Source organism: Budorcas taxicolor, chromosome 2 (assembly GCF_023091745.1).
Source record: "Budorcas taxicolor isolate Tak-1 chromosome 2, Takin1.1, whole genome shotgun sequence".
Taxonomy (NCBI): Eukaryota; Metazoa; Chordata; class Mammalia; order Artiodactyla; family Bovidae; genus Budorcas; species Budorcas taxicolor.
This window is the reverse complement of record NC_068911.1, coordinates 150,410,829-150,426,220: the sequence shown is the minus strand read 5'-3', so window position 1 is coordinate 150,426,220 and position 15,392 is coordinate 150,410,829.

Below are 15,392 nucleotides of genomic sequence, written 5' to 3'. Positions count from 1 at the left end.
GTTGTTAATTTTGATGAAGCCTGGTTTATCAATTTGTGCTTTTATTGCTTGTATTTTTGGTATTGTGTTTAAGAAATCATAAAATTTTTCTTCTACATTTTCTCTATCTGTGGTCCTACAGATTTGTTTTCTGTAGGTCTGTAATTCATTTTGAGTTAAACTTTTTTGTCTGACATGATGTACTGTTCCTGATGCTCCCCATGCCTTTGGGAGATTCATTTTCAATCTGGTTTTATTTACCTTCTGCCTGATAGATTTTCTTTAACATTTCTTCCTATATAAGTCTGATAGTAATGGATTCTTCCAACTTTTTGTGCTTGAAAACATCTTTATTTCATCCATTTTTTGAAGGAAGCTTTTCACTAAGTATAGAATTCTAGTTTTCCCTTCCAATACTCTGAAGATATTATTCTACTGCCTTCTCATGTGATTTATTTTGAATGAGACATCTGCTCACATCTTGACCTTTGTTCCTTTGTTTATAATATGTCTTTTTTTCCCTTTTACTGCTTTTAAGATTACCTCGTTATCACTGGTTTTGAGCAATTTAATTCTGTGGTGTGATTCTCTTCACCTTTCTTTTGCTTTACATTTTTTGGGTTTCCTGATTTTGTAGTTTTCACTAAATTTGGAAAAACTTCAGCCAGTATTTTTTCGATTTTTTTTTCTGTCCTCTCCCCCTACCCCCAGATTCTGTGACTGCAATTGTACGTGTATCAGGCTGTTGGAATGTGCCCCGTAACTCACTAGTGCTCTGGCCATTTTTCTAAAACTCTCTTTTCTCTCTGTGTGTCCTTTTGGATAGCTCTTATGGCTATGTTGTCACGTTTACTAGTTGACTTCCCATATATACTCACTAGTGTATTTTTCATCTCAGGCATTTTAGTTTTCACCTTTAGAAGTTTGATTTGAGTCTTTTAAAATACCTTGCATGTCTCCACTGAACTTTTAAAACATAGAATACAGCTATAATAACTGCTTCAATTCTAGCATCTGTGTCAGTTCCACATTCATTATGGGAAACATTTTCCTGCTCTTTTGAAAGGGGGTGTAGAAGTCACCTCAATAATTTCTTCATTGGAGTCTTTGACCCAATGGATTAGATGTGGTCAGAGTGTTGAATGAAGCCTGTGGATGTATGTTGTTTGTGCACAGTGTTTAAAAACTGATCTCACATGTTTCTTACACTTAAAAACCACGAGACCTTCTGCAAAACTATGGATTCCTTTAAAATAATCAGGGTATCTTGCAGGATGATTGCCATTCCTGCTGGAAACAAACAGATGGAGAGTGGCTACCCTCTTTAGATGGAGGGGAGGTTTCAATAACCCCTTCTATTTATATCCCCTAACTGTAGGCATTATCACTGGGGTAGTAGTTGTCTCACATCAGTTTTCCAGAAGCAGTTCCTGAGATGAGTATTAGTTCACAAGTGAGTTATTAACAAAGGGCTCCTGGCAAAAGAGAGGGAAGGGTGCATGCAGAACAGAGGAGAGGAAGGAGTCAGGCAAGGATAAAATGTCAGGCAAAGATATGTGGGAGAGAATTTAGCTTGATCCCTCTGAGGAATGAGGGAGTGAGAGGTAGGCCTCGGAGTTTGTCTCAACTAGCAGTAAGGGACCCAAACTTTCAGAGGGCCTCAAAATTAGCCAAATAGTGCCCCTCACACCTGGCAAGGTGGGAAAAATGGGAAGGGCAGTAGGGTTGGACATCTGTGTCACCAGTCCCATGCTCTTCCAGCTGTGCCAAGGAGGCTGTGCAGCCACCTGGGAGCCTCCAGTGGTCCTAGCTATGATGAGGACCAGAGGGGATGCTGTGCTCATGGGATCAAAACCATGAAAGAGACTGAAACTCCTTCATCTTGATCATCTCCAAGTTGGGAAGATGAATTAAGATCACTTGTGGAGACTCATTATAGAGATGAAGAAACTTGAGTGCAATGATGGGTGGGGATTTACCTAAGGACTGCTGTTTCCCCTTGTTGGAAATCCTAGCTGATGTCACTTCACACGTTTCCTTACTTGGAGGAGACATCACCCAGATTTAGCAACCCTGTGGTTTCAGGAGTCTCTAGGGAGGGGAACCTTCTAGTCTCTCATCCGTTCATTCACTCACTCACTCATCATTCATTCATAAACATTCATCCAGTCCGTTCACTTCATGGCGAATGGATGGGAGAAAGTGGAAACAGTGACAGATTTTATTTTCTTGGGCTTCAAAATCTCTGTGGATTGTGACTGAAACCACGAAATTTAAAGACACTTACTCCTTGGAAGAAAAGCTATGACAAACCTAGACAGTGTATTAAAGAGCAGAGACATAATTTTGCCAACAAAGGTCCATATAGTCAAAGCTATGGTTTTCTAGTAGTCATGTGTGGATGTGAGAGTTGGATCATAAAGAAAGCTGAGCGCTGAAGAACTGATGCTTTGGAACTGTGGTGTTGGAGAAGACTCTTGAGAGCAATTTGGACTGCAAGGAGATCAAACCTGTCAATCCTAAAGGAAATCAGTCCTGAATATTCATTGGAAGGACTGATGCTGAAGCTGAAACTCCAATACTTTGGTCACCTAATGTGAAGAATAGACTCACTGGAAAAGACCCTGGTGCTGGGAAAGATTGAAGGCAGGAAGAGAAGGGGGTGACAGAAGATGAGATGGTTGGATGGCATCACTGACTCAATGGACATGAATTTGAGCAAACTCCAGGAGATGGTGAAGGACAGGAAAGCCTAGCATGCTGCAGTCCATGGGGTCGCAAAGAGTCAGACATGCCTTAGTGGCTGAACAGTAACAATTCTGATGAGCAGTGTGAAGGAGTATAGTTTGAGCCATTTATATTAATAAAATATTGCTGCTCTGCTCTCCCTGACTCATTTCTCCCACTTCTCAGGAGGAAATCAGGCAGTCTGCTGTTGTTGTTCTTAATTCTTTCAAATGCCACAACTGGAATATTCAAACCTATTGTCCTTCCATCTGTGCCTAGGGAGAAAGTTCTGAGCCTCAAGTGATGGGCCTGGAAGCCCCAAGTTTAGGCCCCATAGCCCGCCCTCTAGGTCTCTCTGCATTTCTTCTCTGTCTCTTTCCCCTGTGTGAGCTAAAGTCACAAAGGCAGGAGATTGGGGTCTGAGCACTGCCTGTCACGTGTGCCTAGAATAGCCTGAGCAGAGGGAAATACAGGAACAAGAAAGACCTTTGCCAGGCCACCCCAACCTTCCCACAGCCTTGGAGATAAGTGTAAATAGCAGATCTCCCCTTTGGGATCCAGAACTCTGAAGGAATGGGCTGGATGGGGACCACAGGGAGAGACTGAGGGTCGGGTGGGGCAGGCAGGAGAGAGAGAAGATGCAGCTGATGGCGGGGGTGGGGAGCGGGCTGATGCTCTGGTCTTTGTCCAACTTTGAGACTGCTGCTGTGAGCTGAGAACCGGAGGAGAGGCAGAGGGAGGGGAGAGGAAGGGAGGAAGGGAGGAGAGAGAATGGAGACAAAGAGAGCAGGAAGGAGAGAGAGAAAGGCTGTGGAGGGGGAGAGTGAGAGAAAGAGAAACAGAAAGCGCATGCATGGGGCAGGGAAGATGCTGCCGAGGGGGTGCCCTGGTTTGGAAATTCTAGGGGTGTTGCAATACTGGAGTGTGGTGAAAGTGCCTCAGGGTCTCCAGAAGTTGACGGTAGGCTTGTGCCAGGCCATAATAACAGCCTTTCGGTGGCTGTAACCCGCTCTGGCCTCTCAACTCCCAGGAACACTAAATTCACACAGGCGCAAAACGCAGCCCTGCTCCAGCGCGCCCAGCCTAATAGCTACTGTTGTGTTTGTGCTGCACCCGCAAGCATCGTGGGCAATTAAGAAAGTCATCCGTTGTGAGCCTGGGCTGCCATTTAAGGGCGGGAGCATGGAGCCTGGAGCCCTTATGGGACACAAATGAGCGGGCGAGGAGTGTTGTTTCCCAGGAGAGGGACCCCTGCCATCAGCTGGCAGATCCCCAAGAAGGCAGGCAAAGTCTGCTGTGAGTTTGTGGGAAGGGAAGAGGAGATGGGGGGACGAGGGGCCCCGTTTGTGTGAAGGACATGTGCACACACACAGGCACACTTTTTCACAGGCTGGCGTGCACTAGCACATACCTACAGGCACTCCCACCTGGAACACAGACCTACAGGCATGTCGGGGAAATATGTATGGGATGTGCACATACTTGCAGGTACTCACATGCACACACATGCACAATTGCTTCACTCACATGCCACCAGCAAATGCACACACTCATGGGCTCACAGGGGCATTTGTACCAAATTCGCATGTTCTGGATACACTTATTGGCCTAAATCCACACTCACACATGACAGGCACTCTTGTAGACACCTATGCACATGTATAAAAGTATGGATACACTGAGGCTCATATCCTCATGTACACACAGACATATCCTCAGCTTTTCATCCCAAATCCTAAAGCAAGGCAGCTCTAAGACCTTTATAACATGCACAGTCAATCTCTACGCTTCTTACATGGCCATGAAAAAGAATGCGCTTGGGGACTGGGGCTGAGGCATTTGTCAGGTGGAGGAGAGAAAAGAGTTGGGAAAGAAATTCTTTTCTTTGTTCTGTTTTGAGCCATGGCCAGTGTTCTTAGGAGCTGAAAAATAATTGTTGGTGGACAGCTTTCCAGGAGCCCACCACCAGCCACTTGACCCTCTTGCCACTGAAGCCATGTTGGGAATTTTAGACTCTTTGGGAAGCAGATTTCCAAATATCCTTGATGCCATGAAAACAGAGTGGACACCTGTGATTTTCCCAAAGCGTCTCTTCTCCATAGCCTGCCCAGAGTAGGGGACCAGATTGGATGAGCAGAGGGCCATGTGCTGTGACTTGGTGAAGTTGATTTTCTCATTGTTGAAATAGAGTTTAGAAATGTTTTCATCCTTTTCTGAGGTTTGGGGTTTCTTCCTCTCTCTGCCTCCCTCACCCCTATTTCCCACACTGTTATTAGGGAAAGAAAATTGGAGACCGTGTCCATTTGGAGAACATCTCCCAGAATAATTGTGCCGTGACACACGGGGAGCGCAAAAAGAAAACAGGAAACCCAGCTGCAAGGGCTTGTTTGAAACTGGCAAACTTTGTAGCAAAGTTTTCAGCCAGAAAATCCACAGATGGCAGCCGTTGCCCACAACACCACTTCCCTCCGTGTCTGGTTGAGAATGGGGCCGGCCATTGGCCTGGTTCAACTCCCGTGGGAATGGAGACCTTCCCCGTCAGACCCCAAGAACAAGTTTTGTGCATTTGTGCTTGCTCCACGTGGCATATTCTGGAAACCAGCAGGCTCTGACCACCCTCCCATTGCTGCGGTCCATGGATCCAGGGCTTTGTTGGAAACCTGCCAGGGACATTTGTTTTGGAGTCTTTTTGACAGTTTAGATTTGGGTAAGAAGTGACTTCAAGAAGCCTAATTGGCTTAAGTATTTTTATTGTATTTTGAGTACCCCCCTCACTTTGATCTTTTGGTTTCTCTTAATTGACAATAAAATGGGCTAGAAAGACCAGAATATTTGAGCGCTGGGTGCTCAGAGTTCCTGGTGAGTGGACGTTATGCGACTGAATGATGCTGTTCTGTACAACCCTGGAGGGTTATTATGGGGTCCATCAGTTTACATTTTCAGCATGGGAAGACATTCCAAAACTTAGTGACTTAACCATTTATTTAGTTCATGATTCTGAGAATGTGAAATTTAGACTGGGCTCATCAGGGCAGTTCTACTGACCCAGAACAGCTAGGCTAATCTCACTGGTGTGTCCGTGGTCAGCCAGCAGGTTGGCTGTGGCCTGGCTAGTCTAGGAAGGTCCAAGCTGGGATGACTCAGTTCTCCTCCTTGTGTTAGCTCATCTTGCAGCCTGCTACCCTGATCTCATCCTCATGGTATTGACAGGGTTCCGAGAGAAAGAGAGTAGACGTAGGCAAGACCCCTTGAAGTCTAGGCTGCAGTCTAGGTATGGCATCACTTTCCCTGCATTTTATTGGTCAAAGCAAGTCATAAGAAAATCCTGCAAAGTAACATATGAAGGGCCCAGAAGCAGGAGTCTAGGATGATAGCTATTTTTACAGTCTACCACAGAGGGTACAGATTCTGGCTTGATATTCAGAAACACTTTCTAAAGGAGCTGGAGCTGTTCTGTGGTGGGCGTGCTCTAGAGGAGGGGCTACCTCTCAGATGACCAGAATGGGACCAGGTTGCCTCTAAAAGCCCTGAAATTCCAAGTGTTTATTTACTAGGGACTTCTCTTCAACAACCCAGAGTAGAATATTTTCATAACCTGAGAATCAGGAGAACTAGAATAATTTCCCAAATCCCTGATAACCCCAATCTTGACTTCATCCTCCCATCTCCATCCCTTCCCTCCTGTTAAAGCTGATCAGATTCTTCTCTTTCCCTTTCACTCATACGCTCCAGTCCCATCCACCTTCCTGGGCTCTGTTTGGTCAGGGGTTAGGGCCCAGAAGAGAATGGATAAAGCATGCTCCCAAAGACCAAGTTGCTGGACTCCAAATTTCCGCTGTGGTCTCTAATGAATGATATGTATTGGAAAGAAGAAAGGAAACAGCACGTACATTTTTTTTTTTAATCACACGTGCAGAGAGTGGAAAATAAAAGAAACCAACAACCCAACTCAAAGTCAGTTCTAAAGGAGGGTGATGTGAACTTGAGCTCTGGAACTGGAGCCAGGACAGGAAGTGGGCTTGGCCTACATGAGGGGCATATGCCACATGGAAAACCACCCTGGGCCCAGGCTCCACATCTTCCTAATTCCCTTCAGCCTCCAGCCCCTCCTGACACTGGGAACAATGCAGCTCTGTGCTGAAGGCTTTCCAGCCCCAGCAGCCGAGACTGTGCCTTTTGTGATGGCCTGGGACAGGAAGAATGGAGAAGCTGGTTTGGACGTCTGCGCGTGTGAATCACTCACGTCACATGGCTAGGCCGGCTGCAGCAACTCCCTGGGGCCACCCCAGGGCACACGGGGAGCGTGGCCTGAGCCCACGCCTGGAGGCTGCTGAGCCAGCTGCAGGGTGCCCTGCTCTGAACTGAATAACCAGGGAAAGGATGGAGAATGGGCTGGGGGTGGGGGAGGTCTGGCTAAGCAAGGCCACCGATGACATCGTTGCCACTGTGTGAGCTCTGGGCCCCGGGATCTCTCCCTCCAATTCCCAGGTCAGTTTCAGGTCTGTGTCTGATGATTTTGAGTCACTGAAGGTCTGGTTCATCCCTGCACCCTGCAGGGCTGGTTCCTTGATTCAGGCAGGTCAGGACTCCCTCCACAGGGGGACTTTCTCCATGGACTGGAGTAGGTCCGGAGTGTGGAGAAACCACTGCACTCTGCAGCAGAGAGGACACTGTGAGTCAGGGGCTGCTCTGTTTCCCAGAACTGTCTGGATTCTGGCTTCAAAATGAGAAACACCCAGGCCTCCTGTCTGCCGGCTCCTCAGAGTGCTGATGGGAGAATGCCGGGCATCAGAAGAACGTGTGGAAGACTCAGGCCAGCTGAACAGATTGCTGAGGGTTAGGTGGGGCAGGTCTCTGTCCCTGCTTCAACTTGGAGGGGGCTTGCTTGCACTGCATGGAGGCAGGGGAATGGATTCCATGACCCTGCATGGTATGAATTACTTTCGCCTGCCCCAGCCCAGCCTGGGTACCTCTCCCTGGTGTCCTGCAGAGGGCAGTGTGGTACCGCAGGCAGGGCTCTGCTGCCTCATCAACTTTTCTTTCTACTCCACTGCCCTCCTAATCTTTTCAAATCAAAGCTGCTTAGACACACACAACCTGAGCCCTGCTTGCATGACATGATTTAGCCTGGTGTACTCGGCTCCCTTGACTGAGAGAACCCCCACTCCCCTAAGCCCGACCCTGCCCCAGGCCTTGGCTTAGCTCAGAGAGGATACCTAACTCTTCCCCAGTCCTCAAGGTGGCTGTGCAGACGGGCAGAATTTGTACATGCGTAGAACTTCACGGTGTTTTGAGATACATTCTTGTTGGTTCCTCGCAATAGTTCTGAGAGGCATGTTGCGTGTTAGTCACTCAGTCGTGCCAGACTCTTTGCAGCCCCATGGACTACAACCTACCACGCTTTTCTGTCCATGGAATTTTCCAGGCAAGGATACTGGAGTGGTTTGCCATTTCCTTCTCTAGGGGATCTTCCCGACCCAGGGATCGAACCTGGGTCTCCTGCACTGCAGGCAGATTCTTTACCAACTGAGCTACCAGGAAGCCCTGAGAGGTGTTTTGGGGGAGGGTGCCCATTTCATACAGGAGAACTGAGCCCCACAGAGAGGTGAAGTGACAGCCCTGAGTGGTTCAGCTGGAAAGAGGCCGAGTCAAGTAGCGACACTGTCTCCTAATGCTTGGTCCACTGCCCACGCACCGTTCCCTGGTGCCCCTGAAATTCAACCAGAACCACCTCTACACCCCAAGGGCCTCCTCCCTCTTTGTGGTTGCATTTTCTCCAGAGAGAGAGTCGTGGAGTTACCGCCACTTTTCTAGATCCCCATGCTACTCTCGAGTCGAACGTATCCTCTTGGACAAGTCACTTTACTTTCCTGGGACTTGCTTTTTCCAACAGGAAAATGAAGCCTTTGGATCAGATGGTCTGTCTTTAAGGTGGCTTGGAATTTTGACTGTTGGGGGTTCTATGTTTGGGCTGTGTTGCCAATTACAGGCTAGCTAAGTGAAAGGAAGAATAGAACTTTGAAGGTTGTGGTGGGAGAAAGGTCACTATGTGAATTCAAATTGCGAGTTTGACCAAAGTCTTGAGAACAACTGCTTGTTTCCATGTGGTGGGTGCAACCTTTGCCTCTTAGGGCTTAGGAGAGTCAGAACCTCATGCTGACAAGTGACAGACAAGGGTGTCAGTGAACATGAACATGGGTCAGAGACTGAGCCCAGGGGAACCCCACACTCAGAAGCTCACTGGGAGATGCTGGTGGAGGCAGCCTGTCCCCCCAGGGGTCTTGTTTTTTCTGGGCAGTCTCTCCAGCAGCCATTTGCAGTCCCAGCAGTTTGGAGGCAGTGCGAGCTACTTCTGTGGCTGCCCTAGGAGGTCTGCTGTTTTCCAAAAGGTGGACATCAGACAAAGGGGCAGACTCTCCAAGGCACACCCTTCAAGGCACACCCAGGGTCAAACCTGGGGTGTGTGATATGAGAGAGAGTGGAAGGACAGAGCCTTCAGGTCAGAATTCCTTTATAATGTCACCAGCTGCCATGACTTGAGGACCAAGTCAACAAGACATGGGATAACAGACTGGTTCCAAATTGGGAAAGGAGTATGTCAAGGCTATATATTGTCACCCTGCTTATTTAACTTATGCAGAGTACATCATGAGAAATGCCGGGGTGGGTGAAGCACAAGCTGGAATCAAGACTGCAGGGAGAAAAATCAATAGCCTCAGATATGCAGATGACACCACCCTTATGGCAGAAAGTGAAGAACTAAAGAGCCTCCTGATGAAAGTGAAAGAGGAGAGTGAAAAAGTTGGCTTAAAGCTCAACATTCAGAAAACAAAGATCATGGCATCTGGTCCCATCACTTCATGGGAAACAGATGGGGAAACAATGGATACAGTGTCAGACTTGATTTTTTTGGGCTCCAAAATCACTGCAGATGGTGACTGTAGCCATGAAATTAAAAGACGTTTACTCCTTGGAAGGAAAGTTATGACCAACCTAGATAGCATATTAAAAAGCAGAGACATTACTTTGCCAACAAAGGTACGTCTAGACAAAGTTATGGTTTTTCCAGTAGTCATGTATGGATGTGAGAGTTGGACTGTGAAGAAAGCTAAGTGCCCAAGAATTGATGCTTTGGAAGTGTGGTGTTGGAGAAGACTCGAGAGTCCCTTGGACTGTAAGGAGATCAAACCAGTCAATCCTAAAGGAAATCAGTCCTGAATATTCATTAGAAGGACTAATGCTGAAGCTGAAACTCCAATACTTTGGCCACCTGATGCAAAGAACTGACCCATTGGAAAAGACCCTGATGCTGGGAAAAATTGAAGAGGGGAGGAGAAGGGGACAACAGAGGGTAAGATGGTTGGATGGCATCACTGACTCAATGGACATGAATTTGAGCAAGCTCTGGAAGTTGGTGATGGACAGGGAAGCCTGGTGTGCTGCTGTCCCTGGGGTCCCAAAGAGTCGGACACGACTGAGTGACTGAACTGAACTGAAGTCAACCAGATGATACTATTAACATTCCCATCTTGCAGATGAAGAAATTGAGGCCCAGAGAAATTGAATAACTAGTCCAGGGTTATACAGTTCACTACAATTAGAGTTAGGACTGCAAAGCGCACATCCTTAATCTTCACTTTGGGCTGTGTCTGTCTCTCTGGGATTGGGTTATCTACCCTAATCTCTGGGCCAGAAATTAGTAGATGCCATCTTAAAAGGATGAATGTGCTAATGAGGCATCTGAGGAAGAACATCTGTTATCCATACTGTGTGCAGAAATCTGGATTATTATTTTTCTGTGTATCGTATTTCTCTATCTCTCTATCCATCTATCTATCTTCTCTCTCTACTCCCTCCCCAGTATCCTACTAAGCAGGAAGTATAAAAAGACCTGAAGTTGGTTGTGATTTCTACATCACTGTTCTTTGGATAGCTCTGCAGCCTGGGGCGGGTTGGTACCCCTGAGATGTGGGAGCTGAGACCTGGTAATGGTCAGTGACTTGTTCAAAGCCCCACAGCTGGTTGGTGACTGGCCTGGATTAAGAACCAAGATCTCCTGATTCAAGGTCATAGTGTTCTACTGACCCCAACTAGCCCCCTGCAGAGACAGTGCTGGCTTGGCCAGTGAGTCTGGGGTTTCCCAGTCACAGGGGTCTCAGTATCTGTGTACTTTGAGCTCCTGAGAGTTCTGTGCAACTCTGTACCCAGAGGTTCAGCTCTGTCCTCTGCCAGGAACAGTACAGGATTTTGGTCCAAATGCAGGTTTGGGTGGGAGATTTTGTGGTGTTTATTCTGCATTTAAACTCTGCAGTGGAGAGGCGTGGGTTTTTCTGTGAGCTGTGTCAGGGCTAAGAGTCAGACGAGAGTGCCGAGGTTTGTGCTTCCAACCAGAGCCACCCACCAAGCCACTGCTGCAGCCAGGCTGTCCTTTGTCCACGCCGCAGATGCACAGTGTGGCTTAGATTTCTGAGAAATGGTTCCACTCGGCCTGGGTGACTTAAGGAAAGTCTTTTCTGGAAGGAAGGGCTTAGACATAATTGTTTTTAGAGATTATTTTCTACTTATATTTTTCTCCTTCTTCTGACTAGTTTTTTTTTTTTTTTGCTTAAAAACTGCCATGGCAAAATGCCTATAATGTAAATTGTCAACTGTTTAGCTTGACAATAAAGCTACCTCTTTGTCCCTGCTACTCCTTTCCTCGGGCTCGAGCTTCCTCTTGTTTCTATTTTTCTATAGCCTTTGAATATGTATGTGATCTTGGTGCAGGTCATAATGACTAGAACTGAGGTCCAATCTCTGCAGGTAGGCTCCCGCCAGCTGTGTGAACCTGGGCCAATCACTCAGTTTTTCTGAATCTCGATTTATCCCCCTATAAGATGGGGTTAATAATATCTAACTCATCTACCTGTTGTGAAGATCTCAGGAGGATCTATATTTTCCTAGAACATAGAGAGTCTATGAATCTGCTGGAATGAGGCAGTCTGGTGAGTGAGGAAGAGAGAATCTACGGGGTTTCCCTAGTGGCTCAGTGGTAAAGAATCCACCTGCTAAGGCAGGGGACACATGTTCAATTCCTGGTCTGGGAAGATCCCACAACTAAGCCTGTGCACCACAGCTACCGAGCCCACGTGCCACAGCTACTGAAGCCTAAGTGCCGAGATCCTGCGCTCTGCAGCAAGAGAAGCAAACACAGTAAGCCTGTGCAGCACAAGGAAGAGTAGCCCCCTTTCACTGCAACTCGAGAAAGCCTGTGAGCAGCAAGGAAAGTCCTGCACAGCCATAATATATAAATTTTTAAAAAAAGAAGAAGAGAGTCTACCGACTGTGGAGAAGCTCAGATTTCTGAGCTTGGTTTTAGTCACAGAGTAACTGAGTTCTTCCAATGTGTCGCGTGAATCTGCGGATCAGCAGATGTGGCTTGGGGGCACTTATGGTCGGTGCCTGTCCTGGAACGTGAACTTGAGTGCATGCTGATGATGGCATCTGGGGTGGGTGTGGGGGAATAGAGGAGGTATCTGAGAAGGCTCCCCAGTGTCGAGAATTCTCTGTGATTCGAGCATCTTAGGTTGTAGGAAGTTGGAGAGCTAGTTTGCTATGTGGGATGGTTTGAGAAAGCACAGGAGAACTGAAGAATGGAGTCATGTGGCCTTTGTCTTTGTGGGAATAGGGGTGGTGTTTTATGGCCTTTTAAAAGAAATTCAGGGAGGTTGGGGAGGCTGAGAGATGGAGTACTTTGAAGCTTCATCTGTGGAAGGTTTAATTTAGGCTGAAAGAGGATTTGGCTAATGGCAGAGAATTCAACAAAGTATGGGGAGGGCGGGGTGAAAGGGAGGTGGATGGGATGATGGAATTCTACCAGCATTTGCTTATGAGAGCACGCCCACCCTGGAGAACATCTTAAAATGGCTTATTTGTTTAATTTTTTTATTGCTTTGATGTTTCAGACAGCAGCCCTCAAAGCAGCCTACCAGACTGAACTTAGTCTTAGCAGACACTTAGCTGCAGACAATCTTTGTCTCCATGTCACATCCGCTCTGAGCCCTGGTGCCCAGGCAGATGGGCGACCTAATCTGAAGCGCAGGAGAAGCAGCCCTTGATGTGAGCACCACTGGGATTGTCAGAGAGCCCCGTGGGTGCGGCAGTGTCCAGGGTAGACTTCTGGCAAAACTCAGGCACCAGCTTTCTCACCCTCAGCAACATCTGGTGGCCGAGACCATCTCAGAGCTTCCTGGAGAGAAGCTGCTGTGGAAGGAGACAAAATGACTGGTGTCCTGCATTAGCGTCCGGTGCCCCTGCGTGATCTTCATGATTTCTAAGCAGCTCCTCCCAAGCCTTGTGAACCTGGGGCATGCTTTTCCAGGGAGACGACTGGGTGTGAATCGTTTAGATTTAACTTGTCTGAAAGAGACGGACTTTAAAAAAGATCGAAGTGCAGTTGATTTGCAGTGTTGTGTTAGTTTCAGGCGTGCAGCACCGTGACGCAGAACAGGGAAGCATGGGCTTCTCCGGTGGCTTAGTGGCACAGGATCTGCCTGCAACGCAGGAGATGTGGGAGACACGGGTTCAGTCCCTGGGTCAGGAAGATCCCCTGGAGGAAAGCTTGGCAATCCACTTCAATATTCTTGCCTGGAGAATTCCATGGACAGAGGAGTCTGGCAGGCTACAGTCCATAGGGTCGCAAAGAGTTGGACAGAACTGAAGTGACTTAGCAAGCACACACACACACACACACACACACACACACACATATATATTATTTTCAGATTCTTTTCCATTATAGTTTATTATGCAATGTTGAATATAGTTCCCTGGGTTATACAGTAGGATCTTGCTGTTTATCTATTTTATATATAGTAGTTTGTATCTGCTAATATGTAACTCCTGATTTATCCCTCATCCCCTTTTCCCCTTTGTTAACCATAAATTTGTTTTCTATGTCTATTTCTGCTTTCTAAATAAGTTCATTTGTATCATTTTTTTTTAGATTCCACATACAAGTGATATATGATTTTTGTTTTTCTGTTTGACTTACTTCACTTAACTTGATAATCTGTAGGTCCACCGTGTTGCTACAAATGACCTTATTTCATTCTTTTTTATGGTTTAGTAATATTCCATTATATATATACACACACACACACACACACACACACACATACACACATATGTGTATATATGCATATACCCACACACACATATGTATACACAAACACAGACCACATCTTCTTTATCCATTCATCTATTGATGGACATTTAGGTTACTTCCATGTCTTGGCTATTGTAAATAGTGCCATTATGAGCACTGGGGTTCATGCATCTTTTTGAATGAGAGTTTTCTCCAGATACATGTCCAGGAATGGAATTGCTAAATCATATGGTAGCTCTATTGTAGTTTTCAAAGGAGCTTCCATGCTGTTCTCCATAGTAGCTGCACCAATTTATACTCCCACGAACAGTGGAGGAGGGTTCCCTTTTCTCTATACCCTCTCCAGCCCTTAGTATTTGAAGAGACTAACTTAACACTTCTCAGAAGTCCTGTAAGCATTGCAGTGTTTTCCCTCCTGAAGGGAGACACCATTCTCTCGTGCTCAGAACTTGAAATGGACTTGAATTATTGCCAACTCCTTGTGTTCTCTTTCTTATCTGGAGCAACAAAGAGTTAGGCCATCTTTGGGCTCTTGTTGGAGACTTGATTCCAACTGTACCAGAGCTCAGTAGTGTTACCACAACCCCGCTGATGCTTACAGTGTAAAGGGCATAAGGTTGGAGCTACAGAAGGTAGATTCAAGTTCTGACTTTGTCACAATGGTCTGAGCTTCAGTTTAGTTCTCTGTGAATGGGGAAAATAATGAAATTTACCTCAGAAGTTTGTTGTGAGAATTAAAAGAGATGATGCCTGTGAAGCATGTAAGAATGAAATCATAAGCATAGAAGCACTTCAAAGATGGCATTTCTTTCACCTGGGTTTCAACATGTCTTTAGTATTTTGGGGCTGAGAGTTCTGGTTGTGTCACTAAGAAAGTTCTAATCAATGGAAGAGCTGGGGTCTGGTATTTGGGGAGGACACATCCCAGTTTCACAACCTCCTTAGACTCTCCATCATGTTTCTTGGGTTGTCTCTTTTTTTTGTAGATCAAGCAAACACTCAAGTGTCCACTATCCGTAGATTGACTATTACACATCACTTGGATTGGAGGCATCAACTTAAAAATGGAGTCATAAGCCTAATCATTGGCCCAAGGCTTCCTGCCACTTTGGGTGGCACTGAAAGTGTTCTTGGTCCCAGGTGCTAACTGGCAAAAGCAAGGAAACCATCTGAACCAAAGTCACTTTCCAACACCGCCTTTTCTCCCCTTGAGGGGACACTTGGTCTTCCCACGTTTCTGCTAATTCTTCCTTATTTACCTGAGTGGACTCTTGTTTTCTCCCTACTCTCTTTCTTCTACTGACTGATAATGATTAAAGTCAATCTTGTGTTGCAAATGCAACCAAAGGAAAAGGAATTCTCATAATACTCTTATCAAAGCGAATGAAAACAGTTATCCAGCAAACCTGATCTAGTTAAGAAATAAGGGAAAGAATGACAATACTTGTGATATGGGAGCATGAGGGGACAGGAACTACTGACTTGGTGGAAAATGTAACTTGGCCCACCCTACTAGAAGGCAATTTTGTATATATATCAA